The sequence below is a fragment of the Episyrphus balteatus genome, chromosome 1 (genome assembly GCF_945859705.1).
Source record: "Episyrphus balteatus chromosome 1, idEpiBalt1.1, whole genome shotgun sequence".
Lineage (NCBI taxonomy): Eukaryota > Metazoa > Arthropoda > Insecta > Diptera > Syrphidae > Episyrphus > Episyrphus balteatus.
The window spans coordinates 24,209,537-24,227,631 of record NC_079134.1 but is presented as its reverse complement, the minus strand read 5'-3'; the positions used below and the strand labels follow the sequence as shown (position 1 = coordinate 24,227,631).

The 18,095-nt window shown below is 28.8% G+C and overlaps 1 protein-coding gene across 1 annotated transcript in view; it reads right to left on the bottom strand.

Moving 5' to 3' along the window:
* Positions 1-3,006: 3,006 nt before the first annotated feature.
* Positions 3,007-18,095, bottom strand: part of LOC129906739 (glyoxylate reductase/hydroxypyruvate reductase-like) — a 151,064-nt gene continuing 135,975 nt past the window's right edge. The window contains exon 6 of the mRNA XM_055982632.1: positions 3,007-3,019. The gene's annotated coding sequence lies outside the window, so the exon portion shown is untranslated. The remainder of the gene's footprint in view (positions 3,020-18,095) is intronic.

The window sequence follows — 18,095 nt, the reverse complement described above, 5'->3', positions numbered from 1 at the left end:
AGCATCCTTAACAACAGCGTTAAAAACACTATCCCTCTCAAAAATTTTAGTTTTTAGTCCATGCTACTACTTTACATATGGAGATATAAATCTAATTATTATAATCATTGAAAATAAAGGGTCTACCCGTTTAATCATTTACTAAGGAGTAGAATATTGTTTTTGTTTTTAATTTTTAAATAAAAAAGTCCACATACGCCACAGTGACCCTTAATTTTAACATTTGTAGGTGGTAGAGTTACAGTAATTTTTAATATTGAAATTTCATAAGAACCTTTTGAAAAGTTAAAAATCACAATAAAAAGCATGAGCAAAACTTCTCTTAAAAATTTAATACAATGTACAAGAAATTAAGTAGACTAAATTAAATTTCGAGTACCTCCGTTTTATATTCAACTCAACAGTCTATTATTATATTGCCCAAACTCACAAAACATTTTTCCTAATCCAGGTGAAGCAATACAATTCATGTCACAAAAAATCTTCTTGTCTTCGAATGAAATCGGATTTTTGTACCTCCTTCTTCTCTCTCAGCTAAAATCCAAATGAATAATTCATTGGACACCGCTGTTGACTAAGCTCCCCAAATAGCTAACTCTTTACAAAAAACTTTATTTATTATGGCATTCAAGTGTGTTTTTTCTTGTATCATCCCTACAAACCTATCTCCGCAAAGTCTGGTACAAAAGGTACATTTCCGAGAGATTAGGGTGCAGGTTTTTTTTTTATATGTCTATCTCCTCATCCAGACCCCCAACAGTCCTCCTGCTATCCCCCCCCCCTAGGTCACATTGTATTGCATTTTCACTTAAATGCCTCAAAACTGGTGTGCTACCGTTGAAGTTTATTGAAGTGGAAAACTTTGATACACTACCCAGAAACCATGACAGAGGAGTATAAAGAATCGATAGTGGAGGATGGGGCGGGCGGTCGGTACCAGTGTGGGCTTGAGCACGAGCGGGTGATGGTGACATTTTTATTATTTAACCACAAATAACAATGGATTCATATGGAGGCTCTGCAACAACTCATCGCGCCCAAACTCACAATAATAACAGCGGGTGGATGGGTCAGGGAACCCTCCGCCGCCGCCGCGAGGGTTCTGGAAATTGTTTGGGCTTCCCTTTACAAAAGTTATCGATTATTATTAGGAAATAAAATATAATACAAAATGATGATAAATATCAGGATGTTGTTTTTTTTGTTCTTGTTGTTGTATTGTTTGCCCAGGTCCTTTCATAGTGGAGTTGGAGAGAATACAAAAAAAAAAAAAAAAATTGCGAAAAAGCAACGATGCGTGGGAAAGACTGATTTCGTGGTAATGTTCACAAGAGGATGAGTGAAACAACAGTGAGCGATGTAATAAAGTTCAATTTGAGTGTGATTGACAAAGTGTGGTTGACGGCTTCCAGTGGTTATGCAATTTTTTTTGTTGTTCATTTTTTTTTGTTTTGTTTTTGATGTAAAAAATGGCAATTAAGGTCGACGATGGATGATTTGGGAATTTTTCTATAGAAAATTAACAATTTTTTACCCCAGAGATTTATTGTATTTAAGGTAGTGAAAAAATCATTTCCGTGTTACAACTTTTTAAAAGATTTTCATCGGAAGAATTTTGATAACACGAACAGTAATCACAGATTCCGTATAATCCGAAATGATGATATAAAATTGAAACCTCGATTTTGAGTTACCTACAGTTTCCAGGACAAAGATTAAAGATTAAGCAAAAAATCAGTTGCTTTTACAATTTTTGACGTGATAATAACTTCTTATAAATCGATGAACGATGGCTGCACCCACGAAAAAGTGACTCCATTTTCTCCCGTTCCGCTTGAGGTTTTTAGCAGTGTGGAAATATATTTCAATATAAAATTAAAAATAAAATATATGAGATACAAAATTCTGTCATAACTTATTTGAAAGGTTATAATCTGAAGGTGAATATGTACAAATAAAAGTTTTTTTTTTAAACAAAATTGCAAAAAAGTAACTGTTTTCAAAAGTTGAATTTATTTTTACTCGATAGAGACTGAATTCTAAAAAAATTCAAAGTCAAGTTATGAAAAGTTTTTTAAAACAAAAATATGAGATAGTCCTTAAAAAAAGTGGTTATTATGAGTAAGTTAAATTTTTTACAGAAATTCACCAATGGAAAGTTAATAAACAAAATTTAGGGTTCTGATACGGGTTTTTTTGAAGTGCAATAGCATTTTATTTTGTTAGCCAATATTTGATACGTTTACAAAATAAGAGTTTGCTAAACAAAAAAAAAAAAAAAACGATTTCGACTTAATATTAATTATTTTTTATTTGTTTAAACAAAAAGAATGTGCACGAAATCGATAGAAAATGTTCTACAAACAATTTATTTCTTTATTTTTTGCCGTATAGTGAGGCGGCTTAGCATTAAAAAAGAGTTCAATCGTGCACTTTGTGATAAAAGCATGAAATTAACATCGTTGGTAGTACTCAATATAAGAGTTATTTTGAGATATTGGGCCACCTTGTATTCCACCGGGAAGGGTAGATACAACACTTTTTCTGTGTTGCATTCGATTTGTTGCATATCATAGTATAGGCAATGAAAAAAAAATCGAACTCGAGATAACAATTTTACCTGACATTACGATGATGGAGAATGCCTAAAAAGTGGGTCTGGCAATTCTGTCTGTCTGTCCCTCTGTCCGTCTGTCTGTCTGTCTGTCTGTACCTGGAGCTACAGCCTAAAGTACTGGAGTGATTTTGTTCAAACTTGGTTGTTAACAGTTTTGGGTGATTCCCTAAAGGACAAATTGAATTTTTTTTTTTTTTAAGGACCAAAACTAACGGTACCTGTCATATAACGGAAATAGAAAAGATAATTTTTTTTTAAAACGGCTCTAAAGATTTTGATTAAAATTTTTGTGTGTAGTTTTACACATAAGAGCCAACTTTTGAAATAAAAAAAATATTTTTTGTACCGTTATTAACGGTACCTGAACAGTTTTTTTGATTTATGAATATCTCGTAGGTACAAGACTAACCTGATTTCAACGAAAATTTTTATACAAAAACGTTTAAGTAAATGTAATATATGTAATATATCTATAATATGTAAAATTTTCAAAAAACACATTTTTGGAAAACGGCTTGTTGAAAAATTTTTAAATTTCGTTTTTATGTGTAAATTAATTAGGTATTTCTTTAAAATGGCATGCCAATTTTTTTTTTGAAGAATGTTAGAAAATTTTTATATATAAAAAATTATTTTTTGAAAAAAACAGCTCTAACGATTTTCGAATTTTTTTTCTAAAAATTCCTTTTTATACAGGAAATAAAACGGCATACTAAGTTTTTTGTAAAAGATAATTTAAATCGGTGTTTAATTAATTATAAAAAAACAGATTTCACTCTTGTTTTTTTTTTTCAAATTTCTTGAAAATATTAAATTTTTCCTAATTTTCTTAAAGTTACTTTAAGTATAAGAGCAAGTACGTGCGACCCCAGTCGTGCATTTTATTTTAAATGAAATCCATTTTCGTTTTGGAATCGTTAAGTTTCAGTTGCAGATAAAATCTGGACTGCAGATTTATGGTTCTTAAAAGTCTGGGAATAGGTTGAAAATCTGCAAAATGCAGATAAATCTGCACTATTGGCAACACTTTAGTACTTAATCCTTACGTAAATAATACAACGAACAAATTCGTTGAGTCAACGAAAACTGTCGTATTTTAATGAAATTTTTCATAAAAATTTTTGATCGAGAATTAATGAATTTTTACATCACTTTACGTAATTTTTTCATCGATTAACGTAAAATTTAACTAACCACGGTGATAGTTTTCGTTAGTCAATGTATTTTTTGATTAATTTATGAGAGGAACTTTCGTTAGCTAACGAATTTTTTCGTAGATTTTATGAATATTTCAATTAAATTACGAAAAAATATTCGTTAGCTAACCAAACTTTTCGTTGTATTAATTACACGGTGTTACAAAAATGAGGTTTCAAAATATACGCGGGCGGAGACCTATCAGGTTTTGTAGAGCTAGTAGCACTGATTACGAAACGGTATTTGAAAATCCCCTAACACCCCCAAAATCTGGAGTTACGGACAAAAAACGGTTTTTTGGACCTTCACCCACTGAAAAAATTCTAGCTTCGTCAATTTATTACCCTTTTTCGATTTTTTTACAGTTTCTAATAGAAGATAAATATACTTTTTCAACAATGTATAAAACATGTAACTCGGTTAAACCACTTAGAATTTATAAGCTGTCAAAGTTCAGAAATTACATTTTTTTCGTCATTTGCCCAACTTCGGCATCAATTTACAGTATATGTTTTCAAAACAACATGCAATTTAAAAAATATATTCTAAAACTATATCTATTTTCCAATCAATCGATGTATTTTTTATGAAAATCACTTCAAAATTGGCTTAGAAAAAAAAAATTTTCGATTTCAACCCAGATACAGAAATTCGAACTTTTAGGTATAGAACAAAAATGTTGTTTCGGCACGTAGTAGGATAACTTGGGCGCCAGGATTTGATAACGGATTTTTGTAGAGGAGCTCAATACAAATTTTTTTTTCTTTGGGAGCGGGGTCTATCTCTCCCCGTTTAGGTGGGATCGGCATTTTTCTAAAAAAAAATTATCAAAATAAAAAAAAATTATTAAAAAACAACGGCAACACTTACAGTAATAAATTACCTATACCATTTCCGAAAGGCAAAATTGTACATTTGATTCTAATATTCAAATCAATATAATATAACCAATAGTTTTTGAAATAATCTATTTCAAAGTTAAAAATAGGCGAAAAAAAATGTTTAAAACTCATTTTATACTATTTTTGTCCAGACTGTGAATTTAAGTACAGTAATAAATATACATAATAGGTCTCCGCCCGCGTATATTTTGAGTGTTACACCGTGTTATTTTTTTAGTAGATTAAAGGTACTCTATTCAAATTTCAATATATAATATAAACAGATTTTCTATTAGTTTCTATTCCTAATATTTGTCAAACCACTAAGGAGAACCACTGGCCTGCCTACAAGCGGGGCTGCTTGATCAGTCAAATCGTTAAGTGAATCAAGTGGCGTATTAAAAATACTGCCTCCAAGTCCACTTGATTCAACAATAGAATTGAATACAAAAACAACCAAAATGATGGCAAAAATTATAGAACTAAACTGGAACATTTAAAAAGAAATTACTGAACGATAGAAAGACACTGTTTTAACTACGAATACAACACTGGCTTTAATAGCCGAAATTTCCTAAATAATTGTTTATTTATTAAACAGTTTTTTTTTTTTTTTTTTTTTGTTTGAATTTATTTACTGCATATTTTCTTAAAACTGTTTTTTTTTTTTTCAAAAAACAGTCAGGGAGTCAGGGTTTATTTGCTAGCTAAGTCATGCGTGTTTCATGTTATTTATATTAAACAAAAACAAACTTACACGTGATAACAAATAAATTATTTAATCGTAGATACTTCTCATGATTTTTAAGTTAGGTAATCAAGATGTCAAAATGAAAATAATTTCATTATTAATTTTCTTTACCTTTTCTCGTAAACAAATTGTTATAAAAACACAAAAGCAGAACACAAAAAAAAAAAAATCAATTTGTATTAGTTTTTTGAAAACGGGTTATTTAATTTTTTTTTGAAATTTATTTTTTAGGTTTTTACCTATTATATTATTGTCCATCCCAAATCGTCACGGTTTCAAATTTAATTGCATAGTTGAATTTACATCGAGAGATATTACTTTTTGTATCAATTTTTAGCAAAATGGTGTACAAAAGAAAAATGGCTTACCAAACTTTCTCAAGTTGTTAAAACAAATAAAAAGTCCAAAAGTAAATATTTTAACGCCGCAGCCGGAATAGAATTATGCAAAAATGCAAAAAATCTATTATTTAAGGACATAAAACATTTTTCTGTAATTTTGAGTAATTTTTTTTTATTAAAGACATGCGATGTATGTATTAAGTCGTTTTAGAAGATCGAAAGAATTTGTGATCTGATCAGTTACCATTATTTGTTGAAATATCTAGTGGTGCTGATCCATTTGCGCCTCCAAAACATCGTCTCCAAAATCATCGAGTTGCAGGCCATCGGTCAAATCATTAAGGAGTTACATTTACATCCTGTAAGAGACCACTTGCAAGATCAGTTATCATATCAAGTGGTATCAGATCAGTTATGCCGCTTGCAAGATCAGGAATCAAATCTGTTATACCGCCAAGCAAGCCGTTTATTGGCTCTAAAGGTTCGCCTGTACCATCAGTTATCATATCAAATTGAAACCCATTAGTCAATTTCCCAAGTAGTTTCACTTGCCTCTCTAAAAGTGCACTTGCATAATTAGTAAGCCCATCAGTCAAACCAGTCGAATCGTCAGTGATACCGAATGGTGTATCTAATAGACTATGCGCGGCACGTGATTCCACTGCAGAGATGAATGCAAAAACAACCAAAAAGATGGAAAAAGTTATAGAGTTAAACTGGGACATATTAAGCAGATAGAACTGGCAAGATAGAAAAACACTATAATGATTTGGAATAAAACATTTGTTTTTATACCTTAAAATTTTCTAAGAGACTTAATTCTTTCTTCAACATGTTTTTTTTTCTTTTTATTTGAACTTATTTACCGAACAGTCAAGGTTTATTTGTTTAGTTATTAATTAATGTTTATGTCTAACGAAAAAAAGCTAACGCGTGCGAGTGAAAACAAATAATTATTATTTAGCGCAGTGGCGGATTAAGTGGGGGGAGGGGGTCGTGGGGGTCATGACCTCCCCCCCCCCCATTTCTCCACCATGTTATCCCTAAATTAAAATGAAGAGTGCTTGGATAGTCAATTTTCTATAAATCAGATTAGATCTTTAATAAATGCTTCACTAACGTCTGTGGACTTGGAACAATGCCGTCTTTACCATAAGGGCACACGGGGCCCGTGCCCAGGGCCCCCATTCTCAGGGGGGAACGAAGGAACGAATATTATATTCTCAAAACATTTTTGTCGTTCAGACCATCGACCAAAAAATTTTAGTTTTTATATGGCAACCAAACAATCAAATAATTTTTTTTGTATGCGGACAAAATTTTAAATCCTAACCACCAAACCCAAATTCAATTTTCAAAAAAAAAAAAAAAAAATAAGACAATATTTTCAAAAAACAAGAAAAAATACCTTTTTTTCCACTGTAGGTAAGATTATTTATTATTTATTAATAAAAACAACGAATTCTCTTCCATTACCTTTTTCCTTAAATAATAATTTCGTTTGAAGTTTGCAAAACTGTCAAATTTGTAGTGCGTGTTAAAATCAGTGTAAAAATATGAGTAGATTCGTATTAAAAGACGAAAAAGAAATCAATTCGTCGGCAAAAAACATCAATACTTTTTCCGTTGGAAAACGTTTGAGAAAAAACTATTGCCGGCTCGTCGACGACGGTACATCAATGTTTTGGTTCAATGGAAAACGCCATGGTACAATGGTTTTAATTTGAATTGCGAATTGCTCTCGTATTTAAAGATTGACACATAAAATTCATTAAATAACTTTTAAAAAAATTGTTTTTCAAAAAAAAAAAATAATTTTTTTGTTTAATCCAAAATAATTTTTTTTAAGTTTTCTTAGTTTTAATATCAGTATAAACCTTTTTATGTAAAAATTTTCATTAAAATCGGTTGTGTCGTTTTCATTAAGAAATCGGTTCTATGGCAAGTAGGTACCGTTAATAACGGTTCAAAAAATATTTTTCTTCTTTCAAAAGTGCGGCCTTATTTGCAGCAAAACATTTTTTTTTTTTTTTTTTTTCAAAGCAAAATCGTTATCTGTTTTTGAGAAAATTGCAATATCTCGAAAACTTTATACTGGGGATATCCGTTGAAAAAGAGACATTAAAATAATAAGGCAAAAAATAAAAAAAACGGCTCTTGAAAATTACGTAGAAATCATCTGTACCGAGTTTTTAGCAAATCTATCAATCCGTTTGAGCTCTTTTTTCCAATTCTTCAAACTGAAACTTATAACGGATACAGGGTACAATTATTGACAGTGGCAACGATTGATGTCTCGATGCACGTATTATTGGCACCCTCTTTACTTTATATGAAGCGATATCATGGCACCCCTTTTTAACCATAACCATTGCCTTTAAGCCAACCATTGTACTTATTTGACTTTCCAAAAGGGCCCCAAATTCTTGTGTGCGCAAGGGCCCCAGGATAGTTAAAGACGGCCCTGACTTGGAAAAAAGTTTATTAAAACCAAATCCCAACGGTTTAGTTTTGAAAACTTCAGGAAGCATTTCATGATTCATGCTAATAAAACCTTTTTACGAAACTAATGTACTAAGATATTATATAAATGATATATTTTTTATTACACCTAAATGAATTTAGTGTTAATTTTATTTACTATTTGCTGTGAAATTTTTCCATTAATAAAAGACTGAATTATTTTTTATTTTATTTAAATTTTTTTTTTGTTTTTTTTTTTTTTTTAAGTAAAGCCCACCAGGCGAGTTCTACCCAAAACACGAATGTGGAAGAAAAACATGTTTGAATTATTTTCGTACTTTTAGTATAGTTGAACCATAAATTAAGGTAACTTCCACGTAAGAATTTTTTTTAAATATAGGTAATTTTCTACAAACCGGTCCCTGTGATTTTGATAAAAACATTCAACTGCAATCGCAATGTATGATGATTCAATGATTCAATTCCAAAAAACAGTTTAATCAAAGTAATTTCTGTTTATTTTAACTAGGTTCAAGATTCACACAGTTTAGAACGGTTATTAACTTCTAAATTTGTTTAAAATGACAACCTCATTAACTTCAACAGATTTTTTTAAACAATCGATAGAGCATTGGCTGAATATCATTACCCTGATTTTTCGCACTCGCGAAATTCACCTTTCGGCCGCCATCTTGGATTTTAGTTTTTGTTGAATATCTCGATTGCTATTTATCCTACATAAAAGTTGTGTTCCAAAAAAACGTAGGCAATTAAATTTCGCGTCTTTTATGTTAAGAACACTTTTTAATTCTGAATATTAAAAAAGTTACAAGCCAACAAAGTAAAAAAAAAAAACAGAAAAAAAGTGACAATTTTAAAGTTTTGAGCACTTTTAATCAAAATTATGAAAAAGCCTTCCGAGATAAGAATATTCACCTTAAAATTCTCTACAAATGTGCTTTACAATTTTTTTTTCTATCGCTATAAATACAAAAGTTATTAATACTTTTTTTGTTAAAAATGCTCTTTTTTGTTTGTGTTTTTTATCTTTACTTTTTTCTTAATTTTTTTTTTAGCAAATCTTGAATTTTAAATGATAAGTGAGTATTTCTTTGTTTTACAAGAGAGAGTCTCTTCATTTCGTAAAAAACGGGTATTTATTAACAAAAAAGTATTAATAACTTTATTAATTATAGCGATACAAAAAAAAGTTGTATAGCAGAGTTGTAGAGAATTTTAAGGCGAATAATCTTTTCTCGATACGTTTTTTCATAATTTTGATAGAAAGTGCTCAAAACTTAAAAATTGTCATTTTTTTCGGTTTTTTTTTACTTTGTTGGCTTGTAACTTTTTTAATATTCAGAATATCGAAAAAGTGTTCTTAACATAAAAGACGCGAAATTTAATTGCCTACATTTCTTTTGTACACAAGTTTTATGTAGGATAAATAGAAATCGAGATATTCAACAAAAACTAAAATCCAAGATGGCGGCCGAAAGGTGAATTTCGCGAGTGCGATTTTTCGGGGTAATGATATTCAGCCAATGCTCTATCGAATGAGCAAAAAAATTTTGGGGGTGGTACAAACTGCTGGGTCGCAAATATATAAACATCATAAATGCACTGGACTACATGAGCCATCTAATAAATCACAAATTTCACAAAACTTTATTTAAATTGCTTTCTGTGCATCGTTATAAACATGCCGAGTTATTATCAAAAAACGATATTTTTGGGTGTTTTCGCACCGGTTTTACTTATTTTACCATTCATTTATCAATTACTCAGCCATCTTTGGTGATAAAGAGCTGATGCTTTCTTTAAAATGCAATAAAGAGGCTACAAAAAAGGCTAGAAAAATGTTAATCATAATAGGTATAAGCTTTTTTTTCGAAATAAAAACGAAAATGTGTTTTTTAACAACTAGAATTGGAATTAAACTGGCTGCTATATTGTAGTTATTCATTTAAATACAATGAAATTACATTTAAAGAATAGAAAATATTGTAAGGAAGAGAATGTATGTTTATTTTTTGGTCTACGAAAAACTGGAGCAAAGATATAAGCTTAGAAGCAAAATATCCCAAAAAATGCATTTTTGTAGAATAACACCGCTAAAAAGAATGATTAGGTGGTGAGAAATTGGGTTTAAGTCTTTTCAATATACCCCTCTATCGATCCATGAAATAAAAACTGACAGTGCCTCTGTGCGCAAGTTTAGGCCCTTTTTCCGACTGGAATATAACGGGAAAAGCAAGTTTTTTGCCCCAATTTCTTAACCGTTTTTTATTTGTATCTCTTATTCGTGTTCAAAATTTTGAGATAACTGTAAAATTATGTTTTTTTTTTAACACATTATATCTTTTGACCTAGAGCACATAAAAATTTAACTTTATTTCATATGTATATTTTAAAACCTTTCATATATCTCACATAACGGTACATGTACTACAATCCAAACAATCTTAGATTTCAAAATTACCACAGAACACCTGAGGGCTGAGGAGATCTGTTGCCGATGACCAAACACCAGTGCAAGAAGTACCGTAATCTCAGTTTGAAATTTCGACATGGTTGGCTTTAAAAAATTGTAATTTTTTTTCTTGTAGACTTACGTACAGATATGATTGAGGCATATTAATTAAGCTAAAATAATAAGCTTTCAGATGATATAACATTTAATATAGGATGTTATATAAAAAAATGGACATTGGGGTAGCAGAAGAAAAAAAGTTTGATTTTTTTTTGCCTTTTTTATGAAAAATTATTGTTTTCAATAAATAATTCCTTAGAAAAAATATTAAGCTTTTTAATGGTAAAAAATTATTCCGTTTTTCTACAAAACATACAGATATAAATATGATATAGTATTATTATGTTATAAAATTTTTAACAAGAAAGTTGACAAAAAATAATTTCATTATACCTAATCATTTTTTTTCATCAAGAACACAACGTGTTTTCTTATGACGTTATCATGAAAATTATCGTCCGTAAACTGACTTTACAGACAACCATTTTTTTATTGAAATTTTGCAGTCGCTTACAGTAGAAACACTTCCATTGAAATGCATCTTAAAATATCAACCATTCTAAGATGGAACCTGACAGTCTGAGGACACCATTTATGGCATAAATGTTACAAAGTCCTTTTCGTCACTTGTCGTCTTTTCTTAGTCCCATTTAAAATAGTGTCATTGCCTTTATAACATTTCCGAAATTAATAATTGTTCTTCAACTTGTAATGTTTCTATTTCTGTACAATGTTCTCCAAATAAAATGAGTCCTGAATATGGTACATTTTTTGACAGCTTTCAAAAGCCTACTATGGATACAAGTACAAATGTATGTTCCGTTGGTTGTAAGGATTGAAAAGTACACTACTTCAAAGTTTTACTTTATGAGCGAAAAAAAAAAAAAAACAATTTAACATAGTGAGTTAAGAGGAGATGACTTCCAATTTTGTTGCCATTGAAAATGTGGGACACTCCAAGAAAACTGACAGCGGGAACTACTCTTGGTGAATTGTGTGCAACACATCCTCCACTATAAAAATTGCACCAAAAATAACTTTCGAAAAAATGAACATGGGCACTGTGTATAGGAGCACGGAGAACACATAGCCATGAGCTGTAGAGAAGATAACAATTCGTATTGAAAAATTATTTTTTGATTGTGTGTGTGTGTTCATGAAAAATTGCTTTTAAATTGTCAAGTTTATTCTTATTTTTTTTTTTTTCATTTTTTGTTAAACACATAATGGGTTTGGAATTGTATTTAGTTGAAGTTTTGATTACATTTTGATTGAATTTCAAGCAAGTATAAGTGAATGATTGATTTTTTTTCCCTTCTTCTTCGACAGAATTAAGAAAGGTTATTATCCTGCTGGTGAGAGTAATGGAGCAGATTAATAAAGAAAGTATAAGCTATGGATGTATTTGCTTCAGGTTTTTAAACTTAATGAACCAAACAAGAAAATACTTTTAGGAATATTTTTTTTTTTTTTTGGAATTGGTGTAAAAAAAACCGACTTGTTGTGTCTTTAGGTTACTAAATTTAGTATTTTTAATTTTTGTTTCTGAGAATTAACTTAGACGCTGTAAATAATATCTTATAGATTGACAGGTGTTGGGGAAGTTTTTTTTTGTTAATGCTTTCCTGGAGCATCTGAGTGAAATTAATTGAACTTTTCAACTGTGTCAAGGTTTTAAATCATAGAAGTTTGGTGAATATTTAAAGTATAGGAAGCTTCTTATGATTTTTTTAGCATCAAAAAACAGACACATTGATTAATTTTAGTATGCTTAATGTAATGGTGGCAACCGTTTTAAAAACTTGGGTCAAGTCTTCGAGATAACTTAATATTAATATCATAGGTTGGTACTTGCAAAATTTTAAATTTCGTATAGTTTTCGTCATTTTTCGTTGAAACTTCATCACATCTCTGCTGGCCGAACATTTTTTTGACCAAAATCTTTAAAAAAAAATATTTGTTGCAAGTAAAAATTTTGCATTAAAAAAAATGTTATTGCTACTGAAAAATGTTTGCATTGAAAATAAAATATTTATCGCAAATAAAAATATTTTGCATTAAGAAATAAAATGCACGACTGGGGTCGCACGTACTTGCTCTTATGCTTAAAGTTACTTCAATGTTACAGCTTTTTATTCAAGAAAATTAGGGAAAATTAAAAAAAAATCTGTTTTTATAATTAAATAAACACTGTTTAAAATGATCTTTTACAAAAAACCAAGTATATGCCATTTTATTTCTTGTTCTTTTTAAAAAAAATAATTTTGTTAGTAGAGTAACTAAAGCAAATTATTAGGGAACCCGGCCGAACAGCTCTGATTTTGACGATTTTTGTTTTCAAACGTAGGTAATTAAAAATACTTTAAAGTCTATAGATTAAAAATTGCCGGTGTTGCCGTATTGTTTTTTAAAATTAAAATTAATTTTTTTTTAACAAAACCATTTTTTTTTTTGCTTAAATTTCATAAAACAAATGATTCTCTAGGTAATTTAAGGAAAATATATAAAAGGTAGTAAGGGACAATCTTCCATTGTTTAAGCAATAAATGCAATTTTCTAACATTCTGACCTCAAACACAAAAAAAATATTTTGAAAACAACGGCAACACCTTCAATATTTTAAAATACATTTTTAAAAAGCCAAAAGCTCATTCTTATCTCTTAAATTTAAATCCACTAAATATAATCAAGACTTTTTGGAAAAATGGTCCTCAAACTCAGAATTAAAAAAAAAAATGTTATTAGAAAAATTTAAAATGAATATTTTCCAAACTTTTTCTAATAAAATATGAATTTATTTAAAAAAAATTTTTGGCCATAAATATTATCAGTTGAATTTCGAAGCAAAAAAGGTAAAATATATCACACTTTTGAATAAAAAAAATGAAAAATTACTTCAATTTCAATGGTTTTTTTTTTATTAAAACTGAATTTTTGCATTGAAATAATTAATTTTCTCAAAGACTGTGGTAAATAGGAACTTTAAATTTTTGCTATTTAACTTTCAACAGTAAGGGTTATTAAATGAATAAAAAATAATTTTATGTTTAGATGTTGAACTTTAAAAAAAAAAAAATAAGTTACATTTTTTTTTTCAAAACTTTTATTAAAAAAAGTTCTTCGAAAATGAAATACTTTTTAATTTTTTTCATAAACCGTAATACATATTGACATTTCCTTTTATAATTTGAAATCATAATAAATGCCGCCAAAAAAATTTGAAAATAAATGCATTTTTTATTACGACCAAGTTTAAAAAACGACACGTTAAAATTTTTTCAATAATTTTTTTTTCAAAAATCTGAGTTCAATTACCATTCTTTCAAAAGCCGTTCATTCAATTAACTTAATTTTAATTTAACATATATGACTAAGATTCTAGCTTTTAAAAAAAGTATATTTGAATATTGTAGGTGTTGCCGTTGTGTTCAAATATTTTTTTTGTGTTTGAGGTCAGAATGTTAGAAAATTGCATCTATCGCTTAAACTATGGAAGATTGTCCCTCACTCCCATATATTTTTTTTCCTTGAATTTCCTAGACAATCTTTTGGCATAAATTAATTTATGAAATTTAAGAAAAACTTTTGAAAAAAATTTGTTTTTGTTCACAAAAATCTTCAATTAAATTTAAAAAATCAAAACGGCAACACCGGCAATTTTTAATCTATAGATTTTAAAGTATTTTTAATTACTGACTTTTGAAAAAAAAGATCATCAAAATCTAAGCTGTTCGGCCGGGTTCCCTAATATTGCCAATTTTTGAGCTTTAGTTATTCCACTATGTGTATATACAAATTTTCTATTATTTAAAAAAAAAAAATTTGGTATGCCATTTTGAAGAAATAATTAATTTACACATACATAGATACAAAATTTAAAAATTTTTCATAAACCCGTTTTCAAGGAATTGATTTTTCAAAAAAAAATTTTGAAATATTTTTTAAAAATCCAAAAAATGTGGTTTTTCTAAATTTTCTAAATATTTAATATTACTTTTACTTAAACGCTTTTGTATAAAAATTTTCGTTGAAATTGGGTTAGTCTTGTACGAGATATTCATAAATAAAAAAAACCGTTCTATGACAGGTACCGTTAATAACGGTAAAAAAAATATTTTTTTTATTTCAAAAGTTGGCTCTTATGTGTTATACTATACACAAAAATTTTAATCAAAATCGTTAGAGCCGTTTTTGAAAAAAGTTAACTTTTCTATTTCCGTTATATGGCAGGTACCGTTAGTTTTGGTCATAAAAAAAAATTTCAATTTCTCCTCTAGTGAATCACCAAAAACTTCTAACAACCAAGTTTGAAGAAAATCACTCCTTTAGTTTAGGCTGCAGCTCCAGGTACTTATAGACGGACAGACAGACAGAATTACCGGACACAGTTTTTTGGCATTCTCCATCATCGTTATGTCATGTAAAATTATTATCTCGAGTTCGATTTTTTTACGAATCCTAAACTTGCCCTATATTATCTACCTATATCGCAAGTAAAAAAAATGTATTGCAAATAAAAGCATTAAATAAAATCAATGCAAAATGTGTCCATTAAATATGGCCATGCATAAGCTTTTTTAACAACAATGTTAAACTAATGTATGGAAAAATAGTCAAAATTGTAAGAAATTCGACGTATTTAAAAAAAAATTTTTTTTTGCATTGTTTTTTTTTTAATACAGAACAAATTTTTTTACTTGGAAGAAATATTTTTTTAATTCAAATATTTTTCATTTACAATACAAATTTTTTTAATGCAAATTTTGTTCAGTTGCAATACATACTTTTTACTTGCGATATAGGTACCTACTATATATCAAGTAATGCATTCGTAAAAAAAAAATAACGAGCTACAGCCTAAACGGATGGACCGATTAATGTCAAACTTGGTATGTAGCGTTATTTGGCGACTCTCCAGAGGGATTTTTGGAATTAATTTTTTTGGACCAAAAATAACGGTACTTGAAATATACCGATTTTAGTAAAATTGAAATATCTCGAAAACGGCTCTAAAGATTTTGTTAAAAAAATTCAAATGTTAGTTTTAAGCTAAGGTCTATATTTCAATGAAATTTTTTTTTTTGAAAATCAAATCAAATGAAAAATAAAATTTCCAAAAAAATAATTTTTGGATTTTTAAAAAAATTTTGAAATTTTTTTTTGAAAAATCAAATTTTCGAAAACGGGACATTGAATTTTTTTGAAATTTTGTTTTCAGATGTTGATTAGTCATTTCTACAAAATGGCATTACAATTTTATTTTAAAACTTTTTTTCCAAAAAATTATTTTTAAAAATTTTTTTTTTTTTTTTAAAACGGCTCTAACGATTTTGAATTTTTTTTTCTAAAAATGCACGTTAATATATCAATCAAAACTGCATACTTGTTTTGGAGGGCAATTTAATTTCAGATTTTATTTTATTTTTTTTTTTTAACGAATTTTATTTTTTTTCCAAATTTCTATATAAAAAGTCTTAAAAATTTAAGCAACTTTAACTCCAAGAGCAAGTTTGTGCGACCTAGTCTTGCATTTTATTTTTTAATGCTAATGTTTTTTTTTTGCAATAAATGAGGAGCTGATTTCCAAAACCAGCTATCGGAAAAAAATTGGAAAATGAGATATGCATGTCATTTTTTAGGTCTTTTCAACGCGCGTCTGATTCAATCAAAAATAATTTTCTAAACAGCACACAGAGATAGTTATTCAATGTCAAAAAACGACTTTATTTCCAAAACAGCCTATTGAACACCAAATATTTTTTCCAAAATGGCCTACGCAAAATGTTCTTTCCAATAAGGCCTCTTCAGTATAAAAAAATATCAATTTGACGTATGATAAAATGCCACATTACGATGATGGAGGAGTTACAAAAGTAGTTTTGGTCATTACTTAGTTCCGTTCGTCCATCTGTACAGCGAGCTAGGACCTAAACGGTCTAACGATTTAAATTAAATTTTGTGTACTTAAGGGCCAGTTGTACAAACGTGGTTCAGCCTCGGATCAGGAATCTAACCCACCGATTCGGCGGATTAGCTGCGGGTCAACTTCGGTTCAACCTTGAATGTGGCTATTTTTACATATGTGGACCTTGTAAATAATATTAAAAATCTAAGTTTTTAGTTTTTCTCAAAAATTTGGATAATGGTTGTGGTTTTTTGCGAAAATTGACTTATTTTTTAGCTTATTTACCAATTTTTTTCAAAATTTGCAGACTGTTATTTCTTATCATTTAAAAAAATGAATATAGAGCTATTCAAATAACCTTAAATAGACACTCCAAATTACAAGAGCAAGTACCTACGTGCGATCCATAAACGCATTTTAATCCAATTTCATTTATTAAAATGTATTTTTGTTTCTTGTTATAAACTGATATTGATAAAGGTTTATTTACAAAAAATTTAAAAAAAAAATCATGATTTTACGTGCAAAAGAAGATTTTTTTAATAGTTTTACTTCCAAAAGAAGACATAACTCAATTATACTTCCAAAAGCAGATATACCGACTTTTTAATAAGGAATTTTCAATATACAGACTTAAGATATATTTATTTTGAAAACTTTAATTTTATTAAAATTTGGTAAAGAATAAATTTGTAGAAGATTATTTTGCTCTATATCTTCTGTATTACGAAGTAAAGGTTTTTGGCATTTTACTCAAAACTACCTTCAGTTCAGATAGCTGGTTTTGGAAATCATCTCCTCAATATTCTTTTTTCAATTTTTAATGGAAAACAAATGCATTAAAAAAAAAATATTTTTTACAACCCTCATAAAGAATATGCTTTTTAGGTATTTTTTTTTTTAAATTTGATCTAATATCTTAAACCAAAAAAAAAATGATTTGACCATAATGTGAAAAATTACACTGGTTAACAAAATTAAACTTTTTTTTTGTTGCCGGAACAAAAAATACTTTTCTGAAGGTTTTTGGTGTGCTGAACTCGAATCCGTAGTCAGAAAAAATTAGTCAGCTCCCTTTTTTTAAATATTACCGTTAGAAAATGCAGTACTTCGGGCCTTATTCTTTTATATAAAAGGTAAATTGTTTGTGCATATTTAGTAACGGTTTTTATAAGAACTATTTTCCACCTTTTCAAATCTGTTTAAATCTTTTCGATATCCTTTTTACTTTCCGAGATATCCTCAGTTGTTTGCATATTTCATAAACGGTAATATTTCAAAAACGGGAGCTGATCAATTTTTTCTGACTTTGGATTCGAATTCAGCACACCGAAAACCTTCAGAAAAGTATATTTTTGTTTCGGCAACAGAACCCTTGTTAACCAGTGTTATTAGTGGCCATTTTAT